This window comes from Trichosurus vulpecula (assembly GCF_011100635.1).
Source record: "Trichosurus vulpecula isolate mTriVul1 chromosome X unlocalized genomic scaffold, mTriVul1.pri SUPER_X_unloc_4, whole genome shotgun sequence".
NCBI classification, from domain to species: Eukaryota; Metazoa; Chordata; class Mammalia; order Diprotodontia; family Phalangeridae; genus Trichosurus; species Trichosurus vulpecula.
Genome location: NW_023494380.1, coordinates 809522 through 825261, shown reverse-complemented (window position 1 = coordinate 825261; position 15740 = coordinate 809522). Strand labels below are relative to the sequence as shown.

The 15740-nt window shown below is 46.0% G+C and overlaps 1 pseudogene; it reads left to right on the top strand.

Moving 5' to 3' along the window:
• The window catches only part of LOC118833220, a 673388-nt pseudogene that overhangs the window by 65794 nt on the left and 591854 nt on the right, over nt 1-15740 (top strand).

The window sequence follows — 15740 nt, the reverse complement described above, 5'->3', positions numbered from 1 at the left end:
GAATGAAGGCTGATGCTATAAGCAATTTGGGAGAGCAAGGAATAGTTTACCTGTCAGATTTATGGGAAATAAAAGAATTCATCACCCAAGAAGAGATAGAGAGCATTACAAAATGCAAAATGGATAATTTTGATTATGTTAAATTGAAAAAGTTTGTATAAACAAAGCCAATGCAACAAAGAATAGGAGGGAAGCAGAAAATTGGGAGAAAATCTTTACAACTAGGGTTTCTGATAAAGGCATCATCTCTAAAATATACAGGGAACTGAGCCAAATTTATAGGAATAAAAGGCATTCCCAAATTGAGAAGTGGTTAAAGGATATGAACAGGCAGTTTTCAGAGGAAGTAATTAAAGATATCTATAGGCATATGAAAAAATGCTCTAAATCACTATTGATCAGAGAAATGCGAATCAAAACAGCTCTTAGGTACCACATCTCTCCTGTCAGATTGGCTAACATGACAAAACAGGAAAATGATAAATGCTGGAGAGGATGTGGGAAAATTGGAACATGGCTATATTGTTGTTGGAATTGTGAACTGATCCACCCATTCTGGAGAGCAATTTGGAACTATGCCCAAAGGGCTATAAAAATGTTGGAATTGGAAATCAAGGGGATGCCCATCAAGTGGGGAATGGCTGAACAAGTTGTGGTATATGAATGTAATGGAATACTATTGTGTTATAAGAAATGGGGAAGATACAAACTGCATAATAACCTAGAAAAACCTCCATGATATAATGCTCAGTGACTGAAGCAGAACCAGGAGAACATTGTACACAACCACAGACATTGATTCTGTGATAACTAACCTTGATAGGCAACTCACTACTTGACAAAAATTGCTGGGAAAACTGAAAAACAGTTTGGCTGAAACTAGGTGAAGACCAGCATCCTGCAAAATGTTGTCTGTCCTTTTTTTTTTTTTTTTTGAAGAGGACTATGACATCAGGGAGGTGATGCCTTTGTTGATGTTTAGGGGTGCTGGGACCGCAAAATAGGGACACACCAGTCCTGCCCCAATGAATCCGACTGAAGCCTTTTTTAGGCCAAAGAAAAGGTCTATTAAAAGTCTGCCATATTGGCCAGACCCTTAAGGAACTCGAACACTCCTAACGCTAAGGCAAGTGAGCCCGATTGAATCTCAGCACCGCTATGGACACTGAGAGGGATCTTATACACAGAAAGGATGTGGGAGGGATGGAGGGGTGGCCAGTAGGCTGGGGTGACTGGAGGAGAGGTATAGAAAGCATCTTGATGGCAGTGACCAGTAGGCTGGCGGGACTGGAGGTAGGAATCAAGAGAATGGCATCTGAGATAGGATCCAGGGAGGCCTTGCCGTGGCTCCTCCAATGAGCGTTGACTGACAGCCCTGCTGGCCAATAGGCGCTCGGCACTTGGAGATGCTACGTCCCTGATGATCGGTAACGCCTTTGGTTCCCCACCCCCATCCCACAGCAGCTGGAGCGTCCACGCAGGTGCTCCTCTCCCAGCGGTTTCTCCAGATGCAGCAGGTGGGGGGGAGGGACGGAAGAACGGCGGAGGGGGGGCGGGGTGGAGGAGCGGCGGGCGAGGGGGGCGCGGAGGAGCGGCGGGCGGGGGGGGGTCGCCGGAGGAGAGGCGGGGGTGGGGGAGTCCGGAGGAGCGGTGGATGGGGGCGGCTTCTCCAGAGGCAGCAGGTGAGGAGGCGGAGGAGCAGTGGGTGAGGGGCAGGGGGGAGCGGCAGGAGAGGGGGTTAGAGGAGTGGCGGGTGAGGGGGGGGGGCAGAGAACAGTGAGTTGGGCTGGGGTGGGGGAGGCAGCGGGCCCATCCTCTTGGGCCCCGCCTGGTCCCATCCCCCGCCTCGAGGCACCTCCCCCTCCTCTTCCTCCTCTGTCTGCGCAGCCTCCTCACTGCCTGACTACGCCCGACAGGAGCCGGGAAACTGAGGCAGGCCCTTGCACCCTCGGTTTCCCAGCCTGTCAAACGAGGCGTCCTGTGGAGAATCTCGGCCCAGGCCCTTCCCCCAGGGCGGCTGAGCCCATTTTACAGGCCAGAAGCTGAGGGCAGGGAGCGGGGAGGAGGGGCTGAAGCTGCTGATGCTGCAGACCCATCCCCCATCCCTCCCCCCCCCCCCCCCCCCCCCCCCCCCCCCCGCCCCGCGGCTGTGTCGACTTCATGGTCAGTGGGTGTCGGTCCAGTGGAAGGAATGAATGAATGAATGAACTAAACAATGAATGAATGATCTCTTCCCCTCTGGCCCATTTTGATTTGCATTTCTCCAATCAATAGTGAGCTGGAGTGTTTTTTTTTTTTCATATGGCTATAGATAGCTTCCATTATTTCATCTGAAAACTGATCCTATCTTTTGATCACTTATCAGTTGGAGAGTGGATCTTATTTTCATATATTGGACTCAGTTCTCTATATGTTGGAGAAATGAAGTCTTTATCAGAAAAACTTGCTTCATTTTTTACACTTACTATTGCTAACTGTATTTCCCTCCCTCCTATCCCCCACATTTATTCTATTCTCTCTCTTTTCACCCTGTCCCTCTTAAAAAGTGTTTTGCTTCTGACTACCCCCTCCCTTCTATCACCCTCCCATCCCCTTCCCTTCCTACTTTCCTCTAGGATAAGATAGATTTCTGTACCCAATTGAGTATGCATTTTATTCCCTCTTTGAGCCAATTTTGATGGGATTAAAGGTCATTCACACCCCCTCACCCCCCTTTCCCCTCCACTGTAAAAGCTTTTTCTTGCCTCTTTTATGTGAGATAATTTACCCCATTCAACCTCTCCCTTTCTTTCTCCCAGTAGATTCCTCTTTCACACCATAATTTTAGGGTTTTTTTAGACATCATATCTGTCACATCTCTACCCTCTGTCTCCATATACGCCTTCTATCTACCCTAATAATGAGAAAGGTCTTATGAATTACAAATATCTCCCCATGTAGGAATGTAAATAGTTTCACCTTATTAAGTCCTTTACCATTTTCCTTTCCTGTTTACCTTTTTATGCTTCTCTAGATCCTTGTCTTTGAAAGTCAAATTTTCTATTCAGCTCTGGCCTTTTCATTAAAAATGCTTGAAAGTCCTCTATCTCATTAAATATCTATTGTTTCCCCTGAAGATTACACTCAGTTTTGCTGGATTGGTGATTCTTGGTTGTAATGGTAGCTCTTTTGCCCTCCAGAGTATCATATTCCAAGCCCTCTTATCCTTTAATGTAGAAGCTGGTAAATCTCGTGTTCTCTCTGTTGTGTTTCCACCATAGTTGAATTCTTTCTGTCTGGCTGCCTTCAATATTTTCTCCTTGACCAGGGAACTCTGGAATTTGGCTACCATATTCCTGGGAGTTTTCATTTGGGATCTCTTTCAGGAGGTGATCTGTAGATTCTTTCAGTTTCTGTTTTATTCTCTGGTTCTAGAATATCAGGGCAGTTTTCCTTGATAATTTCTTGAAAGATGATGTCTAGGCTCTTTTTTGAATAATGGCTTTCAGGCAGTCGAGTAATTTTTAGATTATCTCTCCTGGATCTATGTTCCAGGTCAGTTGTTTTTCCAATGATATATTTCATACTGCATTCTTTTTTTTTCATTCTTTTGGCTTTCTTTTATTGATTCTTGATTTCTCATAAAGTCATTAGCTTTCGTTTGATCATTCTAATTTTTCAGGAACAATTTTCTTCAGTGAGCATTAGTACCTCCTTTCAATGTGGCCAGTTCTACTTTTTAAGGAGTGTTTTTTTTCTTCAGTTAATTTTTGTGCCTCTTTTTCCATTTGGCCTAGTTTGCTTTTTGAGGTATTATTTTCTTCGGTAATTTTTTGTGTCTCCTTTAGCAAGCTATTGACTTGTTTTTCATGATTTTCTTGCATCACTCCTTTTTCTTTCCAGTTTTTCCTCTGCTTCTCTAATTTGGATTTCAAACTCCTTTTTGAGGTCTTCCATGGCCTGACAACAACTCATCTTTTTCTTGGATTGTTTGGATGTAGTAACTTTGACTTTCTTGTCTTCTTCTGAGGGTGTGTTTTGATCTTTTTTGTCACCAAAGGAAGTTTCTATAGTCTGAGTTTTTTTCTGTTGCTTACTTTTCCTCAGCCTGTTACTTGACTTTAACTCAAAGTAGGGCTCTGCTTCCAGGGTGGAGGGTGTCTTGTCCTGGGCTTCACGGGTTTTGTGCAGCTGTAGTCATAGATCCTTCTAGGCACCTGTAAGTTTTCAGTTCTTTCAGAGTGGTATGATCTCAGGAGAGAGGTGTTTACCCCTCTCCTGGCCTGTGCTCTGGTCTGTGAGTGACCTCCAGCACCCTTACCTGCCCACTGGCAGGGAAGGAAGGGGAATAGGAGCCGAGATCCCCAGGCATGTCACGTCACTTCTCTAGGGGGTTATCTCGCTGGAGAAATGGGGAGGAAATGCCCCCTGGCAGCAGCAGCCACCCCCTTGTAGGCTCATTCCTTGCCATATTCTTGGAACCCTGGGGCCCTTGGGGACTTGGCAGTGATGTCCTTGTCAAAAACCTTGGGCTCCCCTGCCACTGCGGGGGAAGTAATCCCTTGCTGGTGTCTCTGGGGTGAGCAGACTACAGGAGACTCCTGAGAGCTGGAGGGGTTGCCAGCCCTAAGTTCTGTCAGAGGGAGGCATTCCCTCTGTAGCATCCTGACAGGTGGTTGTCTGTCTAGCCTTTACTATAACACCTCAGAGCATGGCAAGCTCACTATTTCACAAGACAGTTTGTTACATTTTTAATAGCTTTAACTGTTTGTAAAAATGAGGGTGGCTCTGATCGTTGCCATGATGTTCACCCACAGTAGACCCCAAGTAAATGTGCATTGAGTTAAATCAGAAAGCTCCGTTTCGTGCTCCTGTTGGCCTCCTCCTAATTTCCACCCCTTCTGGTCCTGCAGTCTGAGGCTGAGCAGAGCGCAGCTAATTGGTGGGGCTGCCTCCCCCTCAGGGTGGCAGGCTCAGTTATTCTTGGGTCCCTGGGACTGACCATTTGGGTACACCACCAGATGAGACTCTGCCCCTAGCTTTCCGGGTGTCTGAACACTGGCTTGCTGCATTCCGCACATGTGTTCCTGGCTAAGCCCCTTCCCCCTCTGGATCATGGTGCCCTGATGTCACCTGGGATGCCTCCACCATGTCCATGAAGAGAGGCGGAAGCAGAGTCCAAGCCTGGACTCTGGGCGTTCCAGGATGGCTTCTGTACAACCACCATGGGAGGGATGTAGGTGAAGGGCAATGAGTCCATTTTACAGATGACGGGTCTTGGATCACAGAATGGGGGAGCAGGGGTCCAAGCCCCCCTGGCCAGTTACTTAGTGGCCATGCCAGTCCTGGGAGGCCACACTGACAAGAGGCAGGGTGCAGCACTGGGCAGTAACCCCCTCTTCCTTTGGCCCCGTTCACGTCAATAACATTTGTTACAGCACGTGGAGAGAAGGCTGACCTCACACCCGGGTTCAAGTCCTGCCTGGGACACAGCCCACCTTGGGCTCCAGGCAGTTGGGGTGGGGGTAAGGTGGGCCTCCTACAAAAAGGGGGAGGGAAGAAGGGAGGCTGGTGGACCCAGGCCTCTGCTGGTGTCTGCCTGTCCCTTGCTCCCTCTCAGCTGGGTGGCTCTTCCCTCCTCAGGAGAAAGAGCGGCCCCTGAAGGAGGAGGAGGAGTCGCCTCTGCTGGGAAAGCAGAAGGTGGAGGAGGACCAGGAGGAGGACAAGTGCTGTCATCCCGAGGAAGTGAAGATGTGAGTGTCTGCCCTCTGGCCCGGCCCCTGCCGCTCCCTGGCCCTGTGGAGGAGGGACTGAGGGTGGATGGAGGGGGTTCTCCAAGTCCAGGAGGTGTCCTGTCCATTCTTCCTTTTCCCCCAGGGAGCAGGAAGAGCATCTTGAGAAGGTCATGCAAGCCTGTGAGGTGGTGGATCAGCTGGAGGTGGAGAAGCAGCAGCAGCAGCAGGCTCAGGTGGAGGAGGAGCCGGAGGTCAGGGTGGTCCTGGGTCTTGGGCTGGGACATTCCAGGAAGCCCCTGGCTAGGGGAAGGGTTGGAGTCCCAGGGAGGCGGGAGCAGAGCTGTCCATCCTCATTCCCCACAGGATAAGGGCTAAGACAGGCCCCTTATGCTGGGTCTTAAGTCTGGAGGACCCAAATTCAGATCCACCTCAACACTTAGTGGCCGTGCAACCCTGGGCTAGTCACTTAACGGCTGCCTGCCTCAGTTTCCTCTTCTGTAAAATTCCACTTGGATCCTAGAATTGTTGGTAAGGAGCCGATGAGGTGACCCAAGCCAAGCACCATAGAAATGTGGTTGTCACCATCATTCTTCCTTGACATGGGGCAAAGGGGGAGGGCACGGATAGAGAAAGACTCCTGGCAGCTCTCCGCCCTTCCCCTGTGGACAGCAGGAAGAGGTAGCTTCTGTCTGTGGTGAGTGCTCCCCCACTGGCCTGTTCTTTCTGGGGGCCAAGCCCAATTGTTCTTTACCCAGAATATTCATTCCACACTCAGACATGGGGTAGTTTGGAAATTTCGATTCCACAAGGAAGGCTCATGTACCGTCAGTGACTTAGAGCTGGTAGGGCTGGGGTTGGCTCTGCTCTGCCCGCTTTACCCCCAGCCTGGCCTGTTCCCTCCTCCCCGGCCTGCCCGACCGGGTGCCCTCTCTGTCCCACCTCCAGGAGGAGGAAGAAGGAAAGAAGCAGGAGCAGCCGCAAAAGGAGGAGAACGAGGAGGAAGAAGAAAAGAAGAAGGAGGAGAAGAAAGAGGAGCTTCTGCAGAAGGGGGCTGAGGCCCAAGGGACCGGGGAACAGCAGGAGCAGCAGCCGGCCCTTGAGGGGGAGCAGGAGAGGCGGCAGGGCAAGTGGTGAGGTCCCGCCTTCCCTGCCTGTGGGCATGTGAGTGTGGGCGCACGCAAGAGAGAGAGACCGATTGTGAGATTGTGAGTATGCGTGTAAGAGAAACTGTGTGTGTGTGAGTATGGGACTGTGAGTGTGTGTGAGAGAGAGAGAGAGGCAGCCTGTGAGATTGTGAATGTGTGTGAAAGGGACTGAGTGTGTATGTGACTGAGAGAGACTGAGTGTGGATGAGATCCCAGCAGACCCTCGGGGGCTTTGCCAAACTCTGCCTGGGCAGGTGGTGTGTGGGGGATGTTCTGGACTGCAGTGAGTTCTAGGCCTGTGTCTTGGCTCCATCATTTACTCTCAGTATGGCCTGGGGCCCATATCTTCCCTCCTCCAAGACTCAGTTTCTTTTCCTGAAAAGTGGAGGTGATAATTGGGCTCTGTCGTGAGGTGATGCTGGGTGGTGTCATGCTGGGCCCTGTTCCGTAGTTGCCCACCGCTTTGGGGGAGCCAGAGGTCGTGCTTCACTGGCAGAGCAGAGCTATGGAGACGATGGATTTTCAGCTCAGGGAGCAGTTGGGGTCATAGAGGATCCGCATGATGTCCCAGACAGACCCTGTTCTGCTTCATTCTTCCTTCATCGTTCTGGGCCCGGCTCGTCATCTTCCCCTGACAGGCCAGCTCTCCGTAGTTCTTAGAACTCTCTCCTTAGTTCTTAGAACTCCAGGAAGCTCCTTGATCCCTCGCACTCAGTCCAGAGCAGATGCAAAGTCAAGGCTTTTTTCCTTCATTTGTGTATGTACCCACTGGGGTGACTATCCACCTGTATGGGATCCTCGGGGCAGCATGGATTCTTCATCTACTTTGTTTTCCAGTGTAGGCAGCTGGGCCCATCTCCTTCACTTTTTTAAGGTCTCGCAACAATTTTGAGAGTGTATGTTTGCAGGTATTATCCCCACCTTGCAGATAAGGAAACAGGCTTGGAGGAGTTAAAGACTTGCTTATAACATGGGTAGTAATTGTTGGCACAAGGATTGAAGCCGAAGGAAGTGTTTATCTTTATTTATATATTTTAAAAGTAAGTTTTATTAATGTCTGACAGACATGCTCCCCTTCCTCCACCCATTGCATTCTTCCTTGTGTAAAGGAAAGATAAGCTACTCAGACCCATGTGGGCAGCATCGTGCCCTCCACCTCCCTGCAGCAAAAAGTGAATCCTGGAACAAGAGGGATCATCAGTGTGGCGGTTCAGTCCATTGTCCTTTCCTGACGCTTTCCAGCTGACAGCGCTCTGTCATCGTGCCCCATCTTCTCCTAGCTCTCCTTCTCTCAGTACCAGGTCATAGGAGCCTTCCCATGTCTTCCTGAATGTCTCATTGATCATTTCCTGCTGCGTGATCATATTCTGTTACACTCATAGATCACAATTTGATCAGCCCTTCCCCGCTTGACTTGTTCCCTCTTTGGTAGATGCTCCCACCATGTCGGTGTGGCTCCAACCTCTCCCCTTGTAGCTGTGGCCTCTCATTGTGGCTGACAGCACTCTCTACCTCCTCAGGTAGAGGTCCAAGAAGTTAAAGACTTAAAAAAAGTCACTAGAGAAATCAGTAAATCTTTTCCATTTTTTCCATCTGTTTGATGTCCTAGTTCCAGCCTTAGTTGCTTTCAGGATGATCCGCTTACTTGGGGTCTCCAGCCACATCGAGTATAAGCTTGTTTTCCTGCTGCTTTCTGAGGAAACCCTGCTCCTAATTAACCTTCCACCCTGGTCCTCCATGAGGCTTTATACATCACTTTGTATTTTTAGCTGGCATCTCTCCACTTGGAGAGGAGATCAAGTGTGGACTCGGGTTCCTTTTACAGCAAAACTTGTTTAGGAAAATTCTGGTCTTTTCCACTTTGCACTTTTTTTCTGAGTTACTAGCTTATTTAAGAGAGAATTGCTTCAATTTTGTGCCATCTCCTCAACAAGTGGGTCTGACTGTACCCAGGTGGCAGAGGCATCACATCACATCAGTCAATAACCCCTTGTTTTCTTGCCTTTGTAGGTTTCCCTCGACTCCTGTGTTTGCATTTCAAAGTTGGTACTCAGCTCTGGGCTTTTCATCAAGAACATTTGAAAGTCTTCCATTCTATTCCAGGTCCATTTTTTTCCCTCTATAGGATTATTATTATTATTATTTTTACTTTCAACTGTTTTTTAATTTTTTTGGATTTTTTTCATTTTTATTTAATATTTTTAGCTTTCAGCACTGATTTTCACAAGAGTTTGAATAACAAATTTTCTCCCCATTTCTACCTTCCCACCTTCTCCAAGATGGCATGTATTCTGATTGCCTCATTCTCCAGTCAGCCCTCCTTTCTGTCACCCCACTCCTGCCCATCTCCTTCTCCCTTTCTTGTAGAGCAAGATAGATTTCTATGCCCCATTTCCTGTATATCTTATTTCGTAGTTGCATGCAAACCTTGTTTTTTGAACATCTCCTTTTAAAACTTTGAGTTCCAAATTCTCTCCCCACTCACCCTCCCTACAAAGGCAAGCCATTCAATATAGACCACATGTGTATCATTATGTAAAACCCTTCCACAATACTCATGTTGTGAAATAGTAAGTATATTTTGTTCCTTCCTATCCTATCGCCCTTTGTTCACTTTTCTCCCTTGACCCTGTCCCTTTTCAAAAGTGTTTGCTTTTGATTACCTCCTGGCCCTATCTGCCCTCCCTTCTATCATCCCCCCTTTTTATCTCTTCCTTCCTTCTTTCCTGTGGGGTAAGAAACGCAGTTGAGTGTGTATGTTATTCCCTCTTCAGGTCAAATCTGATGAGAGCAAGATTCCCTCATTCCCCCTCACCTGCCCCCTCTTCCCTTCCAACAGAACTACTTTTTCTTGCTACTTTTATGTGAGATAATTTACCTCATTCTATCTCTCCCTTTCTCCCTCTCTCAGTATATTCCTCTCTCATCCCTTAATTTGATTTTATTTTTTAGATATCACTGCATCATATTCTACTCACCCTGTACCTTCTGTCTCTCTCTCTATATATATGTATATGTATATTCCCTTCAGCTACCCTAATACTGAGGTCTCATGAATTACACTCATCATCTTTACATGTAGGAATGTAAACAGCACAGCTCAACTTTACTAAGGCCCTTATGATTTCTCTTTCTTTTTTACCTTTTCATGATTCTCTTCATTCTTGCGTTTGAAAGTCAAATTTTCTATTCAGCTCTGGTCTTTTCACTGAGAAAGCTTGGAAGTCCTCTATTTTATTGAAAGTCCGTATTTTGCCTTGGAGCATGATACTCGGTATTGCTGGTAGGTGATTCTTGGTTTTAATCCTAACTCCCTTGATCTGCAGAATATCATATTCCAAGCCCTTCGATCTCTTAATGTAGAGGCTGCCAGACCTTGTGTTATGCTGATTGTGTTTACACAGTACTCAAATTGTTTCTTTGTGGCTGCTTGCAATATTTTGTCCTTGATCTGGGAGCTCTGGAATTTGGCAACAATGTTCCTAGGAGTTTTCTTTTGGGGATCTTTTTGAGGAGGCGATCGGTGGATTTTTTTCAATTTCTATTTTACCCTCTGGCTCTAGAATATCAGAGCAGTTCTTCTTGATAATTTCTTGAAAGATGATGTCTAGGCTCCTTTTTTGATCATGGCTTTCAGGTAGTCCAATAATTTTTAAATTATATCTCCTGGATCTGTTTTCCAGGTCAGTGATTTTTCCAATGAGATATTTCACATTGCCTTCCATTTTTTCTTTCCTTTGGTTTTGTTTTATAATATCTTGATTTCTCATAAAGTCACTAGCTTCCACTTGCTCCACTCTAATTTTTAAGGTGGTATTTTCTTTAGTGGTCTTTTGGACCTCCTTTTCCATTTGGCTAATTCTGCCTTTCAAGGCATTCTTCTCCTCATTGGCTTTTTGGAGCTCTTTTGCCATTTGAGTTAGTCTATTTTTAAGGTCTTATTTTCTTCAGTATTTCTGGGGTCTCCTCAACAAGCCATTGGCTTGTTTTTCATGGTCTTCCTGCATCACTCTCATTTATGTTCCCAATTTATCCTCTACTTCTCTAACTTGCTTTTCCAAATCCTTTTTGAGCTCTTCCACAGCTTGAGACCAGTTCATGTTTTTCTTGGAGGCTTTTGATGTAGGCTCTTTGACTTTGTTGACTTCTTCTGGCTGTATGTTTTGTTCTTCTTTGTCACTAAAGAAAGATTCCAAAGTCTGAGTCTGGATCTGAGTCCGTTGTCGCTGTCTGGCCTTATTGCCAGCCAGCTACTTGACCCTTGAGTTTTTCATCAGGGTATGACTGCTTGTAGAGTAGAGAGTACTTTGTCCCAAGCTTGAGGGGCTGTGCTGTTGTTTTCAGAGCTTTTTCTACACAGCAAGCTCTGGCACACCAGCACTCCTCCTCCCTCAAGAAACGCCAACCGGGACTGTGACTTCAATCTGAGCAGGCTCTGCACTCCTGCTGGGGTCCTCCACTTAATTCCTCCCACCAGGTGGGCCTGGGGCCAGAAGCAACTGCAGCTGTAGTTCTGTAGCTGCACCACCTCCGCTGCCCCCAGGGTGGTAGCCGAACCATGAACTCCTTTCACTCTGTCCCCACATTTTTTTTCCCACTAACCTTCTTTGTTGTCTTTGGTGTTTGTGAGTTGGTACTAGGGTGCAGAGACAGGAACAAACCAGGCCCTGTGTATCAGGAGTGCCGAGTTTATAATCTCAAAGAGGATCATAAACATGTCTGAAAGGTTCGGAATCGCCGGATATAAGAAACTCTCAAAGTAGAAGGCAGAAGAATCAAAACATTTATTTAGGCTCAACAGTAACCAACCCATGAACCAGCAACCCCATTTCGATATGTTGATCGAAAGCTTCCAGGCCCAATAAGTACGCCTTGCAAGAGTAACCAGGAGGCTACAGAGAAGCATGATTGCGTAAAGCAAAATCATGCTTCCCCCTCGATGGTAATAAGATTACCCACTGGCCTGAAGTCTTTCTTCAGCTTCCTCCCGTAGATCAGCTCTGCTGCTGGCAGCTCCTGCTTCAGCTGTGGCTGAACTTGTGGCTGTAACTGACGTAACTGTCGTAACTGCCTCTGTAACTGCCTCTGGCTCCAACTGTCGCTGTAACTGTCGCTGTAATGGCCTGAAGTCTTTGTTCAGCTTTCTCCCGTAGGTTAGCTCTGCTACTGGCAGCTCCTGCTTCAGCTGTGGCTGTCGCTGTGGCTGTAACTGACGTAACTGTCGTAACTGCCTCTGTAACTGTCGTTGTAACTGTCGCTGGCTCCAACCGGAAAAGGAAGAGAGAGAGCTCCTCAAGCTGTCCTCTCCCCTCTTATAGGGTTTTTGACATCATCAAGCTCCGCCCGAATGACCAGGGCTGATTGGTTCCTGAGTTGGCCCCTCCCCCTAGGGTAGACCAGGTTCTGGAGCTAACACCTCCCCTCAGCCAGCCCCATGACTCCTCACACAGGAAGCTGTCTGCTTCCCGGCATGCTCCCCGGGCCTCCTGCCCCGGAAGAGCAAGCCACAGTGTCCAGAGGCTCAATGAGGCAAGCTGAGCCATTCAAAGAAAACAAAAGCCATTATGGCTACACTCCACCCCTTGTTATAGGATACATAATCTAATCAGCCATGTATCCTAGAACATACATTGTGATCCAATTACAAAGGAAACTAAAACATATCATTCATTATAAAGCAAAACATATCATTCAGTGACATTCCCAACATTGGTTAACGATTCAAATGCGATCCACCCCTAGATCCCAGCAAAATAATCTCTTCAATCAATCATCCCCAAAATAATTATTAATAATTCAAATGTCCACCCCTAAATCCTTGTATCCATTACATAGGATCAATAATATCATAACAATAAAACAACACAGCAAGGATAACACAAAATAAGTAAACAGAACACTATCATCATTTCCACCCCCCTTGAACGATTGGGGCTCAAAATCTTGGGGTGAGGGGTGAAGGTCTCATTTTCCATAGCTTCTTCATGCTGAAATTGGATGTAGAGATGGCCCTGCCCTCAAAAAGTCCCATTCCAGAGGTCATTTCTTTAAGGAGCTGGCAGGAATTCCAAGAATGCTACATGCTTAGGCAGTCACCGGAAAGTGCAGGGTGCTTAAGCCTGAAGGAAACAAAACTAGCAACAAGGTTAGCCAAAACAAAGGACAAAAAGAATAGTCTGTGAATCTATTATTATAACCTATTCACGGTAAAATATATGGTTCAGGGTACGATTTGGTAATTATTTTCCCCTGAATAAACAACTGTTACAGTGTTGTCCTTCCCATGGGCTATAACTTCTGCAGCCTTTGGAATATCATCTGGCTTCCGTTTTACCCATACCTTAGCTCCTGACTTTATTCTATCAATGGAGCAAGACCCTTTTGCCCCTCTAGTAGTTATTTTGGGAGGAGGGTCAGTTTTCACAAAGGGTATTTTTTCACAGGGGATAATAATGACTTGAACCATCCTATCATTTCTACAAAATTGTACAGGTTTTTTACCCATATTCTGGAGTGTCACAACAATTTCTTTTTGATAATTAGAATCTATCACTCCAGCCAATACATGTATTCCTTGAGCCGCTAATCCTGGTTTAGGTAATATCCATCCAAGATGATTCTTGGGGATTCTCATACATACTCCAGTAGGGGTTTTTCTTATCTCTTTCCTATTTAACCTAAAATTCTCTATACAATGTAAATCATATCCTGCTGAACCAGGTGTTCCTGGACTTGGTAGTGGGACATCTTCCCTCACAGTCCAAAATTCAATGTTTTGGATCTCACATGTTTGCTGTTCTCTGATCTGCAGATTTGGGGTCATCATTCTGGCTAGAGGTGTACTTCCCCCTAAGGGTCCTATTATTCAAATTACGTAAGGCAATAGACAAATTATCCTTCCAATGTCGATATGAATTATTTGAGCTTAATTTTCTCAGCTGTTTCTTTCAACAATCCATTCATTCTTTCAATTAGCCCAGATGCTTGTGGGTAATATGGAATATGATATATCCATTCTATATTATTCAACACACAATATCTTTTCACTTCTTTGCCCTTGAAATGTGACCCATTGTCACTTTGAATCTGCATTGGGGTTCCATAATATAAACTTACAATATCTAAAGTTTTACAGGTGTTTTTCTGAGTTGCGTCTTTATAAGGACAAGCCACTAGTACACCTGAATAGGTGTCAACACACGTACATACATATTTACATCCTTTATCCTGGGGTAGTGGGCCAATATAATCTATCTGCCAAATTTGGGCTGGAACTTTTCCCCTTGCTATTTCTCCAGTAACTATCCTAGGAAGAGTTCGTTCTTTTTCTAATTGGCATATACAACACTCCTCTGTTATTTGTTTTAACAACGCATGAGAAATACTGATACCTCGATCCTGTGCCCATCGATGGGTGGCCTGGACCCCTAAATGGCCAGCAGTCTGGTGGACCCATCTTGCTAAGGCTGGGTCATCAGTTGGAGTCGGAGTAGGGACAATACATTCAGTAGCAATCTTTGCTAGTCGATCCGCATGTGCATTGTACTCACGTTCTGGTGTGGTCAGGTTGCATGAGCATCAACATGAAAAACTGACAGATCTGTAACCAAAGACATGTCCCATATATTTTCCCATAACTCTTTACCCCAAACTTGTTTGCCATGAATCTCCCAATTCTGATTCTTCCATATAGGCATCCACGTAGCTAATCCATTAGCTACCGCCCACGAGTCAGTAAATATATGACACTGTCCTCCTTTCTCTGCTCTGATGGCCTGATGCACTGCCATCAGTTCAGCATATTGGCTACTTCCACCTATCCCGAACTTTCCAGAGTTCTCCTTGTACAGGGGTTATAGGCTACTGCTTTCCAATGTCTCTTCTGTCCTAAATATTTTGCTGTCCCATCAGTAAACCAAGCATGTTTCTTCTGTTCTTCATTTAGTCCGTCATATCCATTATTCCATTTCACTAAGGATGGTACCATCTGTTGCTTAGATTCAAGGGGCTTTTCATTGCTCTCAGTATCAATGTTCGCCACAGATTCATGTAGAGCAGAAACTCCATTTTTGCCTGCTCTGGACCTATTCTGAATATACCACTTCCATTTGATTATGCTTGCCTCTTGTGCATGTCCAATTCTGTGAGAAGCTGGGGTACTCATTACCCAAGTCATAATTGGAATTCCAGGCCTTAATACCACTTCATGACCCAGAGTTAGTTGCTCAGTTTCTACTAAAGCCAATATGCAGCTAACAGCTGCTTCTCAAAAGGTGTATATTGCACTCCAGATGAGGGCAGTTTCCTTGACCAAAAGCCTAAAGGTACACTTCGGCTTTGTTGTTTTGCCACAGACTCCAATTTGCATAGTCATCTTGTACAGTCACTTGTAACTCCACTGGCCCATTTTGCATAGGCCATAAGTCTAGAGCTAATTGAATAGCAGCCTTTGCTTCCTCAAAAGCTCTACTTTGTTCAAGTCCCCAGTCAAATTCATATTTCTTTCTGGTGACTTTATACAAGGGTTTTAAAATCTGTCCCAAATGTGGGATGTGGTGTCTCCAATACCAAACAGCCCTATGAACTTTTGGGCCTCTTTCTTATTGGTAGGGGTGGGAAAATCCTGGATTTTTTGTCGAGCTTGTGGGAGAATTTCTCGCAGTCCTCTATTCCACTGTATCCCCAAGAATTTTACAGTTTGAGCTGGCCCTTGAACCTTTGCGGGGTTGATTTCCCATCCTTTGCTTTTCATATGGTCAATTAATAATGCTAAACTCTCCTCCACCTCCTTTATATTCTTTCCCTGTATCATGATGTCATCTATGTAATGTGTAAGCTGTACACCAGGTAACTTTAATTCATCCAAATGTCAGTACAATCC